We start from the raw sequence: 22,116 nt of genomic DNA, 5'->3' as shown, positions 1-22,116 counted from the left end.
GACAACACAGAATACAAACAAAAAAGCTTTTCTTCTTATTATTATTATTGGACCAATTCACTTTTCCTGCACTCTCCTTTCTTGATGGCAGTATTGTAAGATTCTGCTCCCTTTAACTCACTAAGAGGTTAACAGAGTATCTCCAAGGAACTCCTAACTTAAAGATCACATTAGCGATCTTTTAAGTCCAAGCGATACAATAAACTCCTTGTTTCTACTTAGAATACTACCAGCCTTTTCAGCTTGGATTTTTTCCCCCTCCAAAACCACACAATTGAAGATTGTGAGGCATTTGCAGGGCTGTCTCTGGAGCTCCCAGGAGGTGAGGTGTGTATATGGCACAGGAGCCATAGGGAGGCTTTCATGAACACATACTTGGGCATCTCTGCTGCTGCATACCGTATGGCAGCTGGGCAAGCCTGCTGCTAGCAGGTATGATGAAGCAGCATAAGGGGGAGCCATGAGGCTGCACTGTTGGGAAGGAGGATGCAGGAGGATATTTGTGCTCTGTGCCCTGTGCTTGGAGTTGTGGGTTTTATTTTGGTGACCTGGCACTGTGGAGGAAGCTGCTCTCCTTGCTGACAAATCTGCTTTAGCCATAACAGCCCCTGACTCTTATTTCAGAAGATGATTTAAGGCAGCGTTTAAGAGCCTTAATGAGAACAATAAATGATCCCAATGGAACTGATACGCAAACTTTGCTGAATCATGTTCTCAAGTCTTATTTCTTACCACAGTGGCAGAACCGCACTTTTCCTACTGCTAACCGCTTCCCCCCACCAAAGAGATTTCATCTGGGAACATCTAATGCTTTCCCAGTGACCTACAGAGTAATCCCGTTGAACACTTCTGTGCTTAGTAAATATGCTAGTCAGTTGCTGAGAAGAGTAATGAATCCTTAAGTGTACATAAGAATGATTTATGGCATAATGTGAATTTACAGCCCATTACAGGAAATAATTACATTCCACTAATTACAAAATTTAATAGTCACTCCAGCCTAGGAAACAGCAGTATGAGCAAGCAGATTTGCAGCCATGCGCTCAGAAGCATCTAAACAAGAAGCAGTTAGCTGGAAATCAGTTTGCCATTTAACCCCAGCTCAATTCAGAGATCTAATTCATGACAAAGTTGTTAGTGAATTAGGTTTTTTTTTTCCCCACAGTCAACTGTTCTATAAACTTGGAGGAAATGGGATCATTAAAGAGATTGACTGGAAGTATATTAAGAAACTTGCTTCATCAGTCTTTAAATCTGCCATGTTTCTGACACAGCTCTTCAGGAGGAAAACCAAGACTATTTCCTATAGTGTGGGTGCCTTTTGTAATGTGTGTATGACAATATACTTCATTCAATGGGGTGAAAAGACACTCTTTTGTCACACCAGTTGCTCACACTGGGCAGCAGTGTAAGACTTGGTTCTTTCCTTTGAACACTATAAATGATTAGCAACTGTCAGAATCGGTTTTCTGCACGTGGTGAATAAAGCCCAACATGTCTGCTCTGAGATTTTCAACTGAAAAGTAGACAGTCTTGATTTTACTCTTTACTACCTGATTCACTTGTCAGGCCCTTGACAAGGCTGCACACATCAGTGCAGTCTGTAGCCTTGACATGCAAGATATAGAACCTAGGAGACAGATTTTCTATGAGGATCTGTTTCATAAAACAGCAAAATTGACAAGGACAGTTTTGGTTTGATAGAATAGCATCTAATAGGAAGTGGAGCATATTAACTGAAATAAAGAATTTCATCCAGCTTGCATTATGTTTAGGGAACTGAAGGGGATGCAAACAGAAAAGCCACCCATTATGTGGAGTGTTTGTTTAACCTTCATAGTCACCCTTGTGGGTTTTAAGAATAGCTGCTTGACAGATTATGTGTTATGTGATGACCTCAGGAAAGTAAAACCATCTTTCACTGACCAAAAGAGCTTGAACTTGGCAAGAGCAGACTGTTAGCAAATTGTCAGCCAGTGGGCATATAATGGAACTGTGCACCAAACCTATTATTGTTATATGTATGCATGTTCCAGAAGAGAAGATGTTAAATGATTAATACTGGCCAGAGCTGATGAATTTTCTTGGAGAATGAGATAACTTCAAGAGCACAATCAGTGAAACAAAGGCTCCTTTAAAGAAGACGGCAGCTTTCCTTAACTTTACAAGTTCACATCACTGTGAAACTGGAAAAGCAGTATTTGAGCTAGCAGTAGGCACTGGATGCTCTTCTCACATTCACAGGGTTGCAAATGATGCTCTTGATCTCATCAAGACATAGCAGAAAAGGAACATGGTCCTTTTTATGAGTCTATAGAACATCAAACATCTTTTTATGTATTTGAAGTCAAGAGACAAGCTCCTCAACTAGTTTCAGTGGTTTTGCAAACAGCTGATGTGGGATTCAGGTGGTTTTCATTTTTATTTTTAAACCTACTGCACATTTAAGATTTTACCAAAGTTGGTTTTATTTTTTCCAGCTTAAACTGGAAAAGTAAAAACAATCTTACTCCAAAATAGAAACATGTGCTTGAATGACATTGTGCTTAAATGATTGTGGCTCACTGTTACAGGTCTAGACGAGTCGGTCAATCTAAATGTGTTTCATGGAGGCTCACAGACTGCCATCTCAAAGGCTGATATTTGGCTTCATCAAAATACATACTGGTTTTGGGGGGGGGATAAATCTCATGCATCTGTTGTGGCATTATATTGGTTTTTGGATTTGAATCTAACATTATGGATTTAATTCCCCTCTATTTGGAATTGTATGATAAAGCATGGTGAAGAAATGAGTCAATATGGAAACACTGAATAGCCATTTGAGGGTTCTTTGGGTTTTTGATGCTGTCTCCTTGAACCATACAATGTGGACAACATTCTTTTTCTCTGTATCAGAAGGAAAGATGCTGTCTTGGTATCTGAAACCAAAACCAACGCCAAAAAACCCTGTCAAAAAAGTAAATGAAGTTCTGTTTTGTTCATGTCTATAAGCAGGGTGGATCTCACATCAGAGAGACTGAGACGGAGTGAAAGCAGCATCAGGTCCAAAGTATATATGTGTGCTAACCTTCCCTCCACAGCCCTCTTGTCTTTTGGAAGGCAGAATATCTCTTTCATCTGCTACTTGCCAAGCCTCCTTGCCATAAAATCCTCAGATAAGCATGAATGCCAAAAAGTATCTCCTTTTAATTCTCTGATGGTTAAACTGATTCCATCAGGAGCTATAATTTACAGACCCTATATGAAAAATGCATTGTCTTTTCTACCTGCAAATCCACATGCAGATTGAGGAAGCTGCACTTTTCCTTTTGTACTATTTTACGGTTGGGTATTTATTTAAAGGAACCTTTCAAAAACTGGTAGAAATGAAAATCGACGCATAGTAAACAGGAAGGTATTCAATTATATGACGGTATTTGAACTTCTGTTTTGCAAGTTAAAGTCTATGGTTATCTTTTCAAACATGCACCTTCCCAGGATTGCAAACACAAGGCTGAAGTTGTTTGGTTTTACCTTTGTTTACAAACTGACTGCAGCAAATTGCAGTATGTTTGAATAAGTATGTTCATTGTTCTTCATTTAAATAAACACTTGCAGAACAAGGAGTTTCAGTAAGTCGCTAGAGTACAACTGAGTCTTGGTTTATACCATTTGGCCTGAGATTAGTAGTATTTCACAACTACTTAACACTTGATGTTCAAACTGCTTGTGGTGACAGGCAGTCTGAGTGTTGTTTCTAAGTCCTAAAGGGCAACCATCTCTTACATCAAGGTTGTTGGCATAAAAGGTTAAACAGGAAGATTGTTCCGACGTTAGGTAGCCTTGCCACTGACTTTCTTTCAAAACTGAAAAATAGCTTTCACTACAACTCTAGCTAAAGCTTCTTACCTTAATGATTGATGCATACAGTCAACAGTTGCTAAATGATACAGTGAAGGACCATTCAAATGAGTTAGTTGATACATGAGCATGGGCCTGAAATTTATGGCTGACAGAAAATGGACTGACCAGACTCTGAGACAGCCAGGATTTAAGTTCATGATTCATCTGTAATTATCATTGCAAGATGCTGTTAATGTTAGGCAACAGTCTATATACTAGCATTTATTAATAGAGCAGCATGCACATATTATTATTAATCAAACATTAATTAGTTGCACTTAAGAGAATTCCTCTTACCTTTATATGATTTTATTCCTAAACCTCTACTGTAAATGTACTCATACCCACAGATCCTGAAGTGCTATCGGAACATCTGCTAACAGCACACACTTCGAGTCAAGAATTATTTGTCATTAATCCCGTATGTAAAAGTTCTCTATACTAGTTTGTGGTGATACTGAGAGCTACAGTGTTTGAAGCTCCTTGCATAGATATATTGTGCATGCACGCACACACCACAAACAGAGCCACCTAAGATATGTGTACATTTATTTGTGATTATAGCATTACATTAATATGGGCCACTGGATTAGCTGGTGCCATTTATCATTCATTAGAATGCATAAAGGTTTAGCTCTGCAAGACATCATTACAGTAAGTTACTGTACATTTGTAACTAGTTTAGATGATCTCTCTATGCTTTCAAATGTAATGGCTCCTAGAAAAGAGTCCTTGCATGGCCTGTGTCCTTAAATAATCGAGATAAAAATGGAGTGGTGGTGTGGGAAAGGAGGATGTATAACTGACCAAGAAAGGGACTGCAGAATGCCTTGAGGTTAAGTTTCTCTTTTATTGCCTGTGACGTTGTTTACCCCAAGTGCCATCCCACAAGCTCTCCTTATTTGTTAAACAGTATATTATATATTTGAAAGTATGTTATCTGCACAACTCAGCAGAGTTATTTTACACTATCCTAAGGTCAAACTCAACTAAACTAACCCTTCACTAGACTGAGAAAGTTAATCCTTGGTGCTCACTCAACCTTACTTTAAGAATGGAAGTGAAATTACCTCGTTTCTGCCAGGCAAGCAGCAGAGGGTCAGTGTAACTGCGCTATCTTGCTAAATACAGCAGGTCCAAGGACTGTTTTCTAATGCTAGATTAATGCTGTTGAAATAACTGCAGACTGCCTGACCCCTTTGGTCCCCTTGCAATGTGTTATGTACCTAAGTATTTGTGTGTGTGTGTGTGTGTGTGTGTGTTCATTTATTTTCAGGTCAGTGATGTTTTTATAGCATGAAAGTGAAGGTAGGCATTGCATGTCCCTGAGATACCCTGTGTGTGCATGCATGTGTGTTAGGAACTAATTTCCATCACTGTGCCACAAGAATTTGGGCAGCTCAGACCATAAATCAGTTCCTGTTGTATGCACACAATGTATGCATGAGTGCAAAGCTTCTTTAACATTTACTAATGCACATAGTAGCTAACTATGAGTAATAAGGTACTAAGTTAAACATTAATATGCTCATCATCACCTGATTAAATGCCTGATGGGGCTCCACCAGCCAAGTAGCTGTCAATCAAATGGTGAAGTGTTAGTCTCCTTTGCTTCTTAGAATGGGCTGATCCTCTTGTGTCACTGAATGAACGTCATCTGGAGTATCTGATTTTTTTTTCTTATAGTTTTATATATTTTAATGTATTTTTCCTCTTGAATTCTTGAGCTGTTAATGACTCTAGTCTTAAAAATTAGATGACTTCCTTGTGTTTTTACATGTTTTATCTCACATAGCCTTACCCTATGTACTTTCTTACACCTTAATAGTAGTTTTCTCAGTAAAAGTGAGCCATCATGCAGTCCCGTTGCATAGCAGTAGTCCTTGGACCACAGACCCTGAGCCACTGACTGAAGTTTACAAAGATGAGGGTACAAAGTGTGCTGGAATACTGTTGAACAACAGCATATGGTTAAGGGAGCTAAACCTGGTGCAGTCTTATCCCTACAGCAGGAATTGTCCCTGATGTGTGCTTCTCCTCAAACCAGACCAGTGTGTTCTCTGAGAGTGTCAACTGGCACAGCCAAACTGCTGAGGCAGGAGTATGGATGATCAATGGCTATAATGCTGGAGGTTGTCCTTGGCACCATTTTCCTTAGGAGAACAGAAGAGGCTGCCAAGGCAAGGCTTGCTTTGAAAGGGCCAGCCAGAAGCTAGAAGCTTCTGATCTACACTTCTGGCTTCATGAGATCTCCTATGCATTTCTCTGGTTGGTGCATGCCTTCAATCAGCTGGTGATTTCCTTACACTAGAGGAGGAAATCTGATGGAAAGCACCTGAAGGTCAGTGTACTGCAGGCATTTAAGATCTGGAGAAGCCAACTATTTCTCCTGTCAATGGAAGTCTTTATTCTTCAGGATGCAGTACTGAATTGGAATTCCATAGTGCAACATCTGTCCTTTAATCTGTTAAAAAGTGCTTATTTTACAATGAGACTGAGTGATATTTACTGATATTTGGGAAATGCTGATTTGTGTGCAGGTAAACCTGGAATTGGATTATTACTTTGTAACATTCTGATTCTTATTCATGTGCCTGACCATTTTGTTTAGTTGTCCTTTCCCCTTCCTCAGACACCTTACTCTCACATCCTGGAACGTATGTATCCAAGCTATTGATTGTCTCAAAAATCCATTCTTATTACTAGGCAGATCTCAACATTACAGCTAAAGTTGACAAGCAGATGATGGATTGTTCTCATTAAACGCTGATAATTTAAAGAGTGTCCCAAAAATTCAGTGATTTAAATTAGGATTCAAAATTGGAAGAATGGAAGATTGGAAAGATTAAAGCTTTCCATGGCCCAGAACTAGACCCCAGGTAATGGCTAAATCATTAATTCTTCACTAATGTTTATGAAGGGTTTGGGGCTCCTTCCTTTCAACTGCTCTGGTAAAGGAAAATCTCAGATTACTTTATTGTTCTATAAAGTATGTTTTTCGCATAGAGCAGCATAGAATAAACTCCTCCTAGTCAGCTTAAAACTTGCAAGGGCACATCAATCAAGTTCCTTACTGCTGTGTATGAATTACTCTGATTTCTCTTACTACTTGGGTATTTTTGTGTTACATTGGTGTGTCAGAGTAAATAGATTCTAAGTGATTAAAAACACCTTCTTTATTGTGGGTCAGAAAACATAATTATTTTTATTGAAATGAAAAAAAATTATTCTGACAATGAATGTAGTTTTGAGGAATTAATTGGTATTTTCCAAACTGTTTTTCACAATGGAAAATGAGTTACAAGTTGAATCCTCAGGAATCTGCCCAAACAGGCACAATGCCTTGACACACTCTGGTGCTTCCTGGGAGATTAAATCTGGCTGGAGATCCCAGCTCCCTGGGGAGAGCTTCCACATGAGGCACTTAAACTGTAACTCTGATGATGCATGGCAGTGCCAGGAACTGGATCACACTGATGCCAAAGTACCCTGGTTTTGACTGAAAAATGTCAGCATTACATCTGGCATCAGGGTTTTCTTTAATTTTGTTGGGTTTTTTACAGCTGATAACCTGAGGGCTTTGAAAGGGATTCGTAATTTCCAATTCTGCTTTATTCTGTTACTGTGATTTGATACCACTTCCTTGCATAGCGTTGCTGTACTATTCTTGAGGCGTTTTTCTAAACCGCTGCATCTGGACTGCACACAGAGTAAGCTTTAATGAAAGCTTATTTTAGACACAATGCCAAAAGAGGAAAAGAAAAAATGCAATTTTCTCTCAGTCTTTTAAAGGAAATCCACTAACTGGGACTTTTTTGCTTCCTGATTTACTTCTAAGTTTAGACCTCTGTAAATCATTTATAGGCCAGTTCTGTTTCAAAAACCAGACACTCACTGCCACTTGCTAGCTGAAGGGGCAAATAAGGCTACTGATGTGGAACAAGTGAGTGAGCCTGTGTGCTCTGTATGGTATGAGCTAAACGTTTGCAGTGACACATGCCATGGTCCAGGGTAGAAAAAGACCCTATGAATGACCCAGTGCTGTCAAAGCACGTGATGTTTCAGAGAATGGAGGACCATGTGCGCACAGACAACTCTCTGTGCTTGGCGAACACCTGGGTCAAGATGGAGTAGAATCAAGTCACATTCGCAAGCTGGAACTGTTCAAGGGTTTTCAGGTTCAGTCACTGGCTGAAGTTTTCCCCAGTGTGGGTATCAACACATCCTGATATTCTGGCTAATGGAGGGATTGACAGCCCTGTGTTTAGAATCCAGTAAAACCTCACTCTTTATCCTCTGAATACACCTTGTGAAAGATTTGTCTGTGCATCACTGCCTGCCAGGCAAGATGCTGTGATATCCCCTCTTTTTCCCTTGAGCTAAGTTTTCCTCTTAAAAGGACATTAGGGAAGGGGTTTCAGAGCTGTGCTTAAAATGCCACACTTCATAAAAGCATTATGCTGTGATAATCTTTTTCCCAGCACCTTTTTTCAGCTGAATGGTGCATCAGGCTCCTGTCAGAAGGACCCTCTTCATCGCAAGCCATCTGTCCCTCAGCAGGCAGCCCAGCGGTGACAGGGAGGAAATAACAGCTTGCCACCTATTCAGAGGTAGAGTCACCTTGGAGGCTCTGTGCTACCTTTTTCTCCCTTGAAAACACTGTCTCGTGTACATAAGCCTATTACATATTTCCTTCTTTTTTTCCTGAGCAACCAACAAGCTACAATTTGGTTTCACTTACAATGCTGTCAGATATGGAAATACGCTGGATGCAAATCTTAACCTTAAACTGACTTGAATTGAGATGAAACAGTACAAAAGGGGGTCAGCAAGCAAACAGGAAAAGGTACTGTTTTTTTCTCATGACTGTCCCACTATGTATCTATTCAGAGTAGTTATACATTAGTGAATGTTTATTTAGTAAATTAGTAAATTATTAGTAAATTATTCCTTTCTACTTGTGACTTTTATCCAACTTCATCTGAAACATTGACTTCAATCAGGGAAGCTTAAAAATAGAAGTTTAAATCTGCGTTTGAAGCTTGCAGTGTAACAGGAATCCGACCCTTCTGTAGGCACCACGATGCTGAAAGCAAAAATCAAATGAACTGATTGTTTTAAAAAAGGGAAGCACTATTTTTAATTATCTTTCTGGGCTCCAAATTATCCTGGCTTATGGACCCACTATTTCCTACTATTTCTTACATCTCTTTTACAGCCTATCATATAAGGAAGCAGTTTCCCCAATTTTCCAGTTCCTCTGACAATTCCCTCCTTTAACTTACTCTCTGAACTGGAATACTTTAATGAGCTGACATGGGATAACCGTTCACCTTTAAAGAGGCTATGGCTGTAAAAAGCTGATTTAACTTTTCCAAGTGTTTACCTACAAAGGTTAGAAATGGCAATTTCTAGTACTTTACTGGTTGGTAATTCACTGAAGGTCTACACTACCTCAAATATTATATTTAACTGTTAGAAAATACAATGGGTAATACATAAAGTAGCAAATGATTTTTGAAATTATGCTGTTACATTTATCTGAAGTAAATTACTTTCCTTCAATTAAAATCAATGGTACTATTAAATATTTCTGTATTTAAACTAAATGCTTCCTTAACAAAGCTTTCTTCAGAAACAGATCCTACCTTGCACACTGCGTATCAACACTGTACCTTTACATGTGCACTGTCTCCCAGAAACTTCATTCGTTTCATCCCAGAGGCATCCACCTTTGAAAAAGTGGGAAAACATCTTTCCCATGAGAAGGAATTAGTTTAAGAGCAAGCCAAAACTATCAACCAGAAGCCTACCACTCTGTCTACTCTGTTTACAGTTAGTCCACATGGAGATCAAGGTATACAGACACCACCTGAGAGATGCTGAAGCTTTTATTCTCTATTTAGATGAACGTTAGCACAGCAGTAGTAATACTAAGGGATTAGCATTATATAATGAAGTAGCATTTTGCAGTGCAACAGTATCATAGCCTCCTTGGTGAATGATTGCTATGGTTACTCGGAATGGAATGTGCTGTCTGTAAACTGCAGAGGTTATGACAATAAAGCAGGAAGTCATAGGAATTAGTGGGCTCTTCATTATTACCATTGTAATGGCTCCCCAGTGGGCAATGTGCACTGGGAAGAATCTCAAACACTCTGAAAAGTAGTTAATATGAACACACTGCTACCTTTCTCCCAAGGTTAATAATTCATCTATGTACATGCGAAGTACCAGAAGGCCCTAATCTATGCTAAACTAAGCAATTTCACTTTATATCTTCTTTTCTTTCTAGAAAAACCTCTTGATTAAAGCATACTGGCTAACCCGCTGTCTGTATTATTTTCTCACTTCAGACACTACAGTGAGGAAAGGAAGAAGAAAAAACCCTGGAGGACCTTCTTGGAGGAGAAAATTACAGTCAGAAAAGTAAGTTTCTGGAAAAAAAAACCCAGAAAGAACCAATTTTCTTTGCCACCACCTGACCAGACAACTTGCTGCTCGCAAGGATAGCGTAGGACCTCTGAGCTCTTCTGCAAGCTTAACGTTGCAGCTTCTCTTTAACTAAGGGGAAGTCAATAGAGGTCACAGATGTGCTAAGAAAACTCACTTGCAGAAATTCAGCAAATTATCTAATGTCATCCCTTTGGGGATTTTAGTCTCACTGTCCCTGATAGCTGCAGAACACGAGACAATGAGCGTGCTCACAATAAATGGAACAATTCAATACACTCAACTTTAACCACTCAAAAGATCCTGACTTGTCTCCTTCCCCCTATATTCCCTGCATACTGCAAGTTAATGAAACTATTTGTTGGTTTTTAATGCAGTGATTTCCTCTCCCCCCAGCCCTCAAGATAAATGGTGCATCCCTGTATTTGTTTTCACAGCAATGTGGTTCCAAAATGTTCTCAGTGCATTGATCTGGAAGCCTTTTTTTTATTGAGTAATGCCAGTGGAGATCCTCCCAAGCATGTCAAATGCCATAAATTTCAAGAGACACAGAAAAATCCGAGTCTTTGCCATATCACTCCTGGAGTGACTTCTATGTATCTATCCCCTACAGTATCCTGACACAACATAGGATTTGCCTCACTTTCATTTTCCCTTTGAAGTTACAAACATTAGGTGGAATGATTCATATGCTGAATTATGTTTGTTTTTTCCTATGTGTGTTTGTGAGGTGAAATCAAAGCAGGAGCAGCCATGTCTCGAGACAGCAGGATGTCAGGGCTCAGTCTCTTTGCCACTTGCCGTTCAGACTTAGGGAGGACTTTGCAAGAAAGAAGCTACTTTTACCAAGAAGTTTTAAAACAGGAGGAAGATTTAGCCAGCTGAGCTCAGAGTGGCATGATAACAACAGAGCTGCTGGTGGTTATTAAGGGATTTATAACAAGGTTAAGTAGCAGTACTACAGGTGTTTAGCAGAAATTTCTGTTTCTCCCTGACCTGTTAGGTTTCCCTTGTCCCAGCAGCAAACAGGCAGTAGGCAGAGAATTCTGTCATTGCAAAAAGATCCCACAAGGCAGGAAAAAGATTCAGGATGAACCAGGGAAAAAGAACAACCTCACTCTATGAAAACTATAACTCCCCCAATAATAATATAGGAGGGCCACAAAGATGATCAGGGCTGGAGCACCTCTCCTATGAAGACAGGCTGAGAGAGCTGGGCTTGTTCAGCCTGGAGAAGAGAAGGCTCCGGGTAGACCTTATTGTGGTCTTGGAGTACCTACAGGGGGCTTACAAGAAATCTGGCCCATAGGGACAGGACAAGGGGGAATGGCTTTAAGCTGACAGAGGGGAGATTTAAATGACCTGTTAGGAAAAAAAATCTTCACTATAAGGCTAGCGAGGCACTGGCACAGGTTGCCTGGAGAAGTTATGGATGCTCCATCCCTGGAACTGTTCAAGGCCAGGTTGGATTAGGCCAAAGCAACCTTCTCTAGTGGAATGTGTCCTGCCCATGGGACTTCGCTCACGCAGTTTGGAACCAGATGATCTTTAAGGTCCTTTCCAAATGAAACCATTCCATGACTCTATGGTACATTTTTATCAGGCTCTTACTTGTTATACTTTGCTAGTACTGATTTCAAATATATAAAAAATGGAGTAGTTTCTACTTTTTTAAGAAACTGAGTTTTAAAGCCATTACATTTTATTTTAAAGCAATCCAAAAGGAACAATTCCTTTTCAAAGCTAAAGCAGGTTGGGCTGTATACTCAGACCCCACATTTCTTAGAGCTAGAGCATAGTAGATCAACTAGTAAAAAACAGAGAAGAAAGCTGTCTGTTGTTAAGAACCAAAAGATGTGATCTGGAGTCTCCTATAAATCATCAGGACAGATACTTCATTAACACTGAAGTTATGAATTATAATAGAATGCACTAATAGTATAATAAAACCCCACACAGCGAATGGCCTCTTTCAATCCCGATAAGCAGAGGGATTCAGCTTTTATAAGCAGGTGTCAGCATCTCTATAAAACATTTTGGCCGTATCTCACAAGGAAGCAGTCACCATTCGCTGACACACTCAATTATTCAAGATGTCTTTCTCAGAAATTCATGTCTGAGTTACCTTTACCAAAGTCCTGAAATCATAAATAAGCCACAGAAACAGAAATGTTGTAAATGGGCCTTAAACTGGTTTTCTTCAAAAATCAGTCTTTTCTTCTCAGAAGTATACTGCAGTTTATAAAGGTAATAAATGCAGGCTCAGGGCCTGACTTAAATCTGCCATATTCTTTCTTTTTTTATTACTAAACCCTAAAATGCAGTAACTTTTCTAAGTAGGTGTTGTTACTTGTCTTCATATCACTCATCACAGCTGCACTCATTCTGCAGTATAATCGGAGCTACACACAACTTTTATGCCTGAGTTGGAAATCAGGGTCAATCACCTCTGTTCAGGTTCTGTTACAAACTCAAAACTGAAGGCACTTTACAATCTGTTGAGCAGAGCTGCAACTGAGCACTCCAACACCTCCTTTAATCTCTAAAGACATTTTATGGCTTAAAGACCTCTCTCTGCTCCTTCCTTGCTGCAGGTCTCTTCTGAAGGAGCAAGCTATTCCTTTCTCATTTCAGGGACTTCTCTATTGCTAGTAGTTTCTATTCAAGTGTTCCTGCTTTCAACAAGCTCATCTCTCTTCCCGTCCTTAATTTTTGATCAAATGTTGGGAAAGGCAGAGCATTGTGGTTCTTTTTCAGATTTTATAACAATGTGATACTGGTTGATATGTCTTTAAAAGCATTAAATGCAATGCTCCATGAAATGATTCCTAAGAGACTGAAAGTATGAGGAGAAGAGGCAGCCATGCAACCTCCTGCGGAAACTCTATGGAGGTCTTCAGCAGAGATCCTCAGTCTCCAATAGAACGTGTCTGCAGTAGTTGAGATGATTACCTTCTATGTTAAAAAGTGTCACAGTTCAGTTTGAAAAAGCCTTCTGTGGAGCCCACCGAAGCAAAGCTGCTGCTCAACTCAGTGGGAGACACGTGGCAAGACCAGGCTGTCCGCTAGTGTTTAAAGCTCAGTAGTGAAGGAGGGGGCTTTCTTCAGACAGAGTAGAAAGTTGTAAATGGAAAAGTGGCATGCATTTCCAAGAAGTGTGATATTGCTGAATGCAGGAAAAGACCCGTAACAATGAGATTTATTGTGCTGTGGAGCACTCTCTTGGGGCAAAATGTGAAAGCCCCCATCTTTTAGCACAATTTGAAGCATGGTGAACAAAAGAAGATACATTGCATGGAAAAAGTCCCCCTCTGACAGGAAGATGAAACAGATGGATTGACAGATCTTTACAACTGCAAATCTATGATACTATGGCTTGGAGGTCCCAGTTGTTTAATTAGTTCCATTAGTTTCAGCTGAACTGTTATGATGTGGTAGTTATTGTGCAAAGTAAAATCAATAGATGTGTGTCTGTACTGTACTGTAGGCTACACTACATACACTGTGAGATGGAGGAGGAATTCACTAGCAATGCGAAATTGTCATGCAACAAAAAGGAAGGGGTGGGAACTGTTAAAATTTACAAAGTAGGCAAATATCTCCTGCACAGCACATTGAAACTGGAGAACATAAAACCTTGCAGTTATGTTCTCCAGTATCACTAAACTCTCCTTGGAGAGAAAGTACAGTTACAGTGTAGTGGATATTGTAAATAGGACACCAATTGCTGACCACCAGTTTCCAGCAAGGAAAATGAGGCAAGTGTAGAAACTGCTGTGATTTTAATATAGAATAAACTACTATATAGTATTTCTGATGTATATGTAAATTAATGTATAGTGGTTGAGCAAGTTTATTGGTACGGCTATTGCAGTGCAGTAATCTAATGTGCAAATGTCTCTGTTCAGTCCCTGTTTTAATTTCCAGTGGAGAACTTATGGCGGACTTAAATGATCGTATGTCATTGTACTTAAACCTTTCTGAAATCATGAGCTCCTGTTCAGTTTCCAGCTCTCTCTCCTTTTCTGCGAGCTTCAGCTCAGGCCAGTGAAGACAGCACTGTTTTCTACCTGGATAATGAAGGCAGGCACAAGCTGTCTCTTTCAGATTACAAGTGGAAGACTGCCATCAGTAGAAGCTCCTTTCCTCACACGTCTCCCTCCTTCCCTTTTTTCCCCTTTTCAGTCATATGCAAAACCCCAAGCAATCTCAAGCAATGGGAACACAAGCCTTTTTGACTGACACTGCTCAATTAGTAGGGCTTTGCATCAGGAAAGGTGACAGCTACTGGCAACAGTCTCCATGTCTGCTCAGTACCTGGCTTCTTAGTTGGGATAGCTAGTAGAGGGGTGGCACAGATTTAATGCTGTGAATACCTCAACACCGTGATAATAGACTGTATCAACAAAAAGCTAAAGCAACATAGGATAGTACGTATTTACAGGATTACTGTCAAATAAAGGTACACTTTATTTACTGGAAAAAAACCCAACCTAATGCTGTCCTTGGGAAATACAGAGTTTACTCCTATAGATTTGGAGAGTTCTTTAATATTCTAGACTACCTATTTCATTGCATATACAATAGTTCTGTTCTTTACGAGTCCTGACAGGACAGCTGCATTTTGCTACTTCCAGAGAAAGGAAAAGAAACAGAAATCAGAGTATATCTCTGGGTTGGGCTGAAAGCTGGTTGCTAGTCTTGTGGAATTACTGGTTAGCCTGTGCTTGGTCTGCTGGTAAAGTCAGTTTAATGGCTCCTGCAGGGTGATGAGCTTCCAGGACTTATTGCTTGAAAAACACATCGAATGCTTGCATTACATAACATCAGAATATTGTATTATAGTGATCGCTCTCAGGCTTCATTACATCATTTAGACCCAATAGCATTGTCTGAGTGTGGCTCGTATGAACTGCAGGTCATAGATTCTTATTGTGCTATGTAATTTGTTTATTGATGCTTGTGTTTAAAAACGTGATATAGATAAATAATGGAGTAATTAACATGAAAAACAAGAGAATAAGGTTTCCTTAGATTATGAATCCTGCTCCTTTTTCTCTTAGAGAACACTTACATAATTTACCCACCCATAAAACAAGATAATGATTGTAATGTGCTTTCAATTTATAAAGTCTTTCTTTAAAAATCTGGAATTTTCAGCCTTGCATTCGGAACGCATTTAACCTGCCAGGAGAATTCAAAGTATTAAAGGATACAGATTTTTAATGAAGGTAAGTTATTTTTTCATATAACTTAATTGCCCAGATCATTCTGATGTTTCCAAGGCAATATTTGAGCAGCTGTGAAAAAAAATTTGCATGTCCACAGAGTGCAATATTGTACACAGTACAGGCATCTGCAGGGAAAGCCAGCCTGGCTGAATGTGCTTACAGCTCTGCTCAGTTAAATAAGGTGTGTATCTATTCGGCAAAAATGTGCTGTTCCGCCAACAGCTTTCCAAGATGGATGAGTATGTAAAGAGATGACCTGCTTGCATATCTTTGGGCTTTATGCCAAAGAGATTTGGGTGTTACAAACCATCTAATATCTTTTACAATGCTTGGAAGATTAGAATGGCATCCAATTTGAGCAGTTGTTTGGAGAAAGATGCCAGATTTTGTCTCAGTGACATAAAATACCTTAGCATGAAGCAAGAACAGTAATAAAACTGTAAGAGAAAGAGATAAACTGAGACCTACATCAACAAAGAAAATGACATCTCTCTCTATTTACTTGCAGGTGCTGCGTTTGACAACTTCTAGCCTCTGGAAGATGCTCTTCTTAAGGAAGTCTTTTCCTAAACTTAATAAGGTAAGTGGCATATTCTGTTCTCGATACACATATTTAACTTCACCAGTATGTCAAGCAGAAGCCAGATGTCTTTAATAAGAGACAGTGGAGAAATATAAAATGAATCACAGCTTTAGACTCTTAAATCTGCTTCTAACAGGCTGTCCTACAAAGGAAGGTGCCCTAGATCGAGCTGCTGAACAGTTTCAAGAATGCAGGCTTTTTGGCCAATTCTATTTAGCTGAGGTCATGGACATGCATCCTCCCTCAGCCACAGATGCGTTTGCGGAAAAAGCAGCCATGAGCCCTCTTTGCATAAAGAGCTTAGCCCCATTTCTTTCCTTGTTACCACCACAGCAGATCTAGCAGCTTATGTGAGCACTCTAACACATTCCAGTCAATATGAGCTGCATTAGTTTAAACAGTTAAATGAGGAAGTTTTGCTAATATTGGCTGATTTCCACTCATAAGCCTAGAGGGGAAGGGGGGAAGGAAATCCCCCCCTTTTCCAGAACTGTACCTCCACGGTAGGTTGTATTGATTCCCAACAAGGAGCCACTCCTATAATCCCACTGTAAATAGCAATATTCCTAGTGTATTCTACATAACAAGAATGAAGTACTATCCACATGCAGCAGTCATCCCTAGGTTTTCCTGTACTCTTCCCTTCTGCACTGGTTCTTACAGTATGGGTTGCAAGGCTTTTGAGGATTGCAAAAAAAACAAATCTGGAGCCAAATGGTGGGAGAAAATAAAGCCAAAAGAGGTGAAATAACCAAAGTGGCACAAGAGATACAGGTAAAGTAGTTCTAAGAATCAAATACCCAGAATCACAACTCAAGTGTCTTAGCTATTCTTTGTCACAGTGTTTTTTAATTTCCCTGAGAGGAGATACCCCTTTCCTAGCTAACTTCTATAGAGTAAATAAATGTCATTTCCATTTGCATCAAATAAAACCAGACTATCCCAAAGAAACATAAATGATTTGACTAGAACCTGTGTCAAGGGCAGTTACAGTAGGAAAGTAGGCTTTTCATCTCTTTGTAGCATTAGTTTTGGTGACTCCAAATTTCCAGGCTCCTGTAATTATGATTTCCCCTGAATACTTCTGAGAAACAGTCATCAGAAAGAACAGTAATTATTCTGGACTACTAAGTTTATCTTACTCTTGTAGCTGAAACAGTTGTCTTATATCCACTTGCAGTATTTCCAACCTTGCTCCATTTATATTACCTTCTGGTTTATATATTTCTGACCATATTTTCTACGATTACTAAATGCCAGTGCAATTTATGAATCTGGAAACCCATTCTTTTGATTTAATCACAGAATCATGGAACAGTTAGGGTTGGAAAGGACGTTAAAAGTCACCCAGTTCCAAGCCCCTTCCCATGGGCAGGGACTCCTAACGCTCAGCCATGTTACCCAAGGCTCTGTCCACCCTGGCCCTGAACACCGCCAGGGATGGAGCATATTATTTATTAATATCACATCTTTGGGCTCTGCTAGTTCCTTAATATTACTTCCTTTTTGAAAGTATAAGTAAATATTTCTGAAGTACCATAAATACTTAATTTCTGTTGTTCTTTCAGTATCATACATTTTAATGGTCATTGATTTTGATGACAAGAAATATTTTCCAAAAAGTGCTTTTTTTTATTTACCTTTTTCACTTTTAGATAAAGCAAAGTGAAATGACAACAAAATGGTGTATGTGAAACTGAAATTTCAGTGTCAGTGTCAGTCTATGCTAAGTTAATTCATTTTCTTTCGGAACATTATTTTGAACAATAACATGCCATTAAATATCTGACTCATCAAAAATAGAGAATGAAAATAATGGCATTACCTTTACAAATATGTGGTCTTGACACTTCACAGATTGTATCTGCAAAGATACTTGGGTTGTGATGCATGTAGCATGTTCTAGACAGAGCATAATTGAATGTATTTCCGTCTAATTCCCCTACATAGCTTCAACAGTGAAAACAAAAATGAAGACATGGTGATTTTGCTATACATTTGCTAGTAAATTTCGTGAAGAACAGAAGCTCTACCTTTTGTCTTTAAGGAAGTAGAGTGAGAGATTTGTTTGCAGAAAGAGGACTAGAAAGCCAGAAAATAGGAATAGCATAGCAAAAAGAATGACTGGAAGTGTGTCAAAGAAAAAATAATACAGAACTATCATCTAAAGCTACATAAAAAATAGCATGCCACATTAATTATACTGGAAGTAGCAACAGAAATATTATTTCTGTGCAATATGACATGCAGAAAACGGGTTTTTAGAATGGTTAGTGAGCACTGAATACTCAGTGACTCTGAAACTCGCTGGTCAGAATGTCAGCCAATCAGTTCAGTGTGCAAAACAGATGGATCAAGCAATTGATCAAGGTGGGAACTGAACTCTGCATCCTAAATCCTACGTGCTTTATGAACACAACTACCTTGTATAAAGGTGTGTGATACCATGACCAAAATGCTTTCAGTACTTATCCAGTCTTGCACATCTGTATTCTATGCTGCAATTAAAAAGATAGATCATCCTTCTGACTCATCCAAACAGGGTATTTTTATTATCCAGAACTCTGTGAGTTCCAGTCCTTTTTTTTTTAAGACTTTGGAAATGGAAATAAAGGAATTGCACTCATTAACCAATCATGAGTTTATAAATGAAATTTCTGCCATTTAGAGTTATGCGAAAAACAAAACGCAGAGGAAGTTAAGAATTCCATCTTGTTTTGGCAAACACATTACTACATGCTTATATGCATTTTTTCATTATTATGTAGTGTAACAAAGGAACTACTGGAAAAGTCTACTGTGCTTACAGTTTCAGTATGTTTTTTATCTAACTTTGAAGTTTCATAAAGCTTGAGCTATAAATTATAAAGAGCTGGTAAATGATTCAGAGTAGTTCACGTAATTATTGCTCATGTATCATTGAATAGTCAGTAACATGCAACATTAGTTTGAGTACTGTTACGTCTCATAATTGGCTAATCCCTTGTAGTCTTCTTTAAATAAGTTACGTGTATTTATAAGTTCCATCAGCTAATAATTAACACCCTATGGAAATTTGGACCACATTTTGTATTCAGGTTTCATTTCCCATTAAATTTCATTTCTTATTTCTCATGTAGAAAATTTAACTGTCTACATAGTGAGACATTGCAATATATATTCCTCTTCCAACAAGCACAACACCTTTCATTACAGGAAGCTAAGCATACAGTCTCTGTGCCAAAAATTAATAGGTCCTTCTGTTCTATTTCATTGAGAAGTTATTTTACCTCCAAGTGCATGGGAACCTTTGTGTGTTTGCACAGAGTATAAGAAAAGAAGCAAAAAGAAACAGAACTTGTATCTGGGCAAAATTTCTTTCATCCATCAGAGATGCTTGAATGTCTCTTCAGCATTTACCTTTAACCAGCACAGATTGGAAATGTTAGCACTTAAGTTAACAGATGGTGTCAATAATGACTGATACCCACTGGAGTTCTATAAACACAGGCGTTTTCATAGCCAGTCAAACAGCCCATATTGTAATCAAATGATATGCTACATATTGGAATACAAAGTGTGAAGATGACCAAGGTGCTTCAGAGTGCCTAAAATTGGTCTCTTCATTGCATACTTTCTAATGTACCTTGTTTTACAGAAGTGCTGAGGTGAAGCTGATAGAGATTGGTTTCAGTGCTTACAATAATCACCTAACAGAAAGACAATGTACTAACTGGCAAACTTCTCTGAATATTTCTAAGCCTTTGAAGACTATCATTCCAAACCCAACGTCATGTCCAAGCTGATGGACTAGTGCGTAAGTAGAAATTAAGCATTATATTCACTGTTTACATAATCATACTTCTAATAAACAGGAGGGTACTTAAATAGCATTGATTCTATTTGGCCCGTTCTCTTTAGTGCTCATTAGCCGCAGAGCCTAGATGCCAGATTTCTGTAGAGAAATCAAGCAGCCTCTTTTCATGGAAACCTTTTAAGACCATGCAGTGAGTGAATCCATAGGAAGCCATCTGAGATGATAGTAACACGGAATTTAGTTCATGGATGTCACCGAAAAAGTGTTATTTAACGAGGCAGTAGTTATTGAAACTGAACTTAATGCAGTCATTTGAAACTAGTTTAGGAAGGGCAACTGCTGAGTGGAACTAACTTAATTCATCTACAAGAATGTTTTTAGATGTATTATCTCATGTCCTGATATCTTGATGGTTATGACAGATCCTGATGGCTAAATAAGATCTCCTCTCCTATCACAATTTCATAGAAATGCTTTTTGCTATTTTGATATAATTAAGATGATGATTGCATAAACGCCTATGAACAGCTTATGCTCAGTGATTTCCATTATTAACACAATTCGGTAACTGCCTAGATTCCCAGCACCGCAACCAGGCTTGCTGCTTACTATTTCAGAAAACTGACCTGTGCCAATAGACAGACTCTTTGTGCATTGCAAGATTATGGTATCCTAAAACAGGATATAGGACAGCCGCTACATGTATGTGCATATGCATCTGTTGAAGCTGTACCACTATCAGGGATGTAACTGAGTTTAGATTTTCATGCAGGAGTAATAGAGTAGGATATATCTTATTGGCACAGTTGAAAATGGAGACAGATACTTGCTTACTGATACCTGATTTCTTAATGTTGACTGCATTCTATTTAGTAAGTGCACAGACCAAGAACCTATGGACTAAATCCTGGCTTTGTGGAAATGTGAGAACCTGTGTAAAATGAAATACTACAAAACCAGAACTTAAGTCTTATTTCCCATTGTAAAAAATCATAAATGACTTCACTAGAGATCAGACAATAGGGTTTTCCAGACACTCAGATCAATTTACTTCCACAGTGAACACATGAAGTAGAAGAGCTGAATTTGACACTGAGTGCTTTTATTCATATATTTAAATTAATATTGTCTCTATTTTGAACAGGCTCAGTGATTATGTCTGCTGATTGCCAAAATAATCTCATTTATATTAGAAAATAAGCATTGCCTGAAGCAGTACTTATGTCTAAAGATATTTTTGCACAAAGCTGCAACACTGTGCTCCTGTCCTTTCCCTAATAATGGTAAAAATTTCATTTATTAATAATTGTAATACAGAAATGGAATTAGAGAATGACCATTCCCTTCCCTTTTTTCTTCTCTACTTATTGGTAGTATGTATTTTTTATATCAATATATATTGGTAGTATATATCAGTTTTATATATATATAGTTTTTATATTAGTTTTTATATAAAATTGGATCTCCTTTGTTAGAGTAATGAGGAATTAAACAGGAGAAATTATGACATGTCAGTAAGTATTCTCTGCCTTATCACTCCTCCAGATATTTAAATACTGTGTTTTCCTGAGGATCTCAAATGCTTCTCAACAGCATTCAGAAACTTTGCTTACTCTTTTCTCACACATTCCTCCATCTTTTGTGGAGGGATGGAACGCTGGGAAAGGAGGCTTGGTTGTATTTATTCACTCGTGGCTGCATTGCAAGTCAAGCTCTGCCTCAAGAACATAAAATCTCAGTATTCAGTAAAAATTCCCTGCAGCTAATGAGTCAAATGACTGTCAGCTGGGCTTTTTAATACATTGGTAACACCATCTTCTCCTTTCTATTTGAAGCAAACCGTGTGGATTGCATCCACAGATTGTGACAGTTTGCCACTGGACAGTAGCTGCAGTGCTGACTGAAGAACCTAGATGGCAGAATAAATACTGATAACCTAACGGAGTGGTAGGATATGAAGCTGAACACAGGCTTGCTCATTTAAATTTCTTCTTAAATTCAGCTTTATAATTTCCCTTCATAATATAGCAAAAGGCAGACATTTTCTAGATCTGACGCATTTTCAGTACACCCATACACAGTGGGTACAGCTGATTGCTTTGGCCACTGTTTTTCCTCTGTTTTCTTCTGAGGCATAAGTAAGAGAATTCAAAACATATACAATTCCC

General features: G+C 38.7%; 1 long non-coding RNA gene across 1 annotated transcript; it reads left to right on the top strand.

Annotated features, from left to right (window-relative positions):
* Positions 1 to 8,187: 8,187 nt before the first annotated feature.
* LOC133206514 (uncharacterized) lies at positions 8,188 to 20,385 on the top strand. Its single transcript, XR_009723800.1, has 4 exons — positions 8,188 to 8,500; positions 10,251 to 10,314; positions 16,078 to 16,149; positions 19,790 to 20,385. It is a non-coding gene; the product is annotated as an uncharacterized LOC133206514 (long non-coding RNA).
* The last annotated feature ends 1,731 nt before the right edge of the window (positions 20,386 to 22,116 follow it).

The sequence above is a fragment of the Neopsephotus bourkii genome, unplaced genomic scaffold (genome assembly GCF_033783945.1).
Source record: "Neopsephotus bourkii isolate Nb327-2 ecotype Australia unplaced genomic scaffold, CSIRO-AGI_Nbou_v1 NB_1797, whole genome shotgun sequence".
Classification (NCBI taxonomy): domain Eukaryota; kingdom Metazoa; phylum Chordata; class Aves; order Psittaciformes; family Psittacidae; genus Neopsephotus; species Neopsephotus bourkii.
This window is presented reverse-complemented; position numbering and strand designations above follow the sequence as displayed.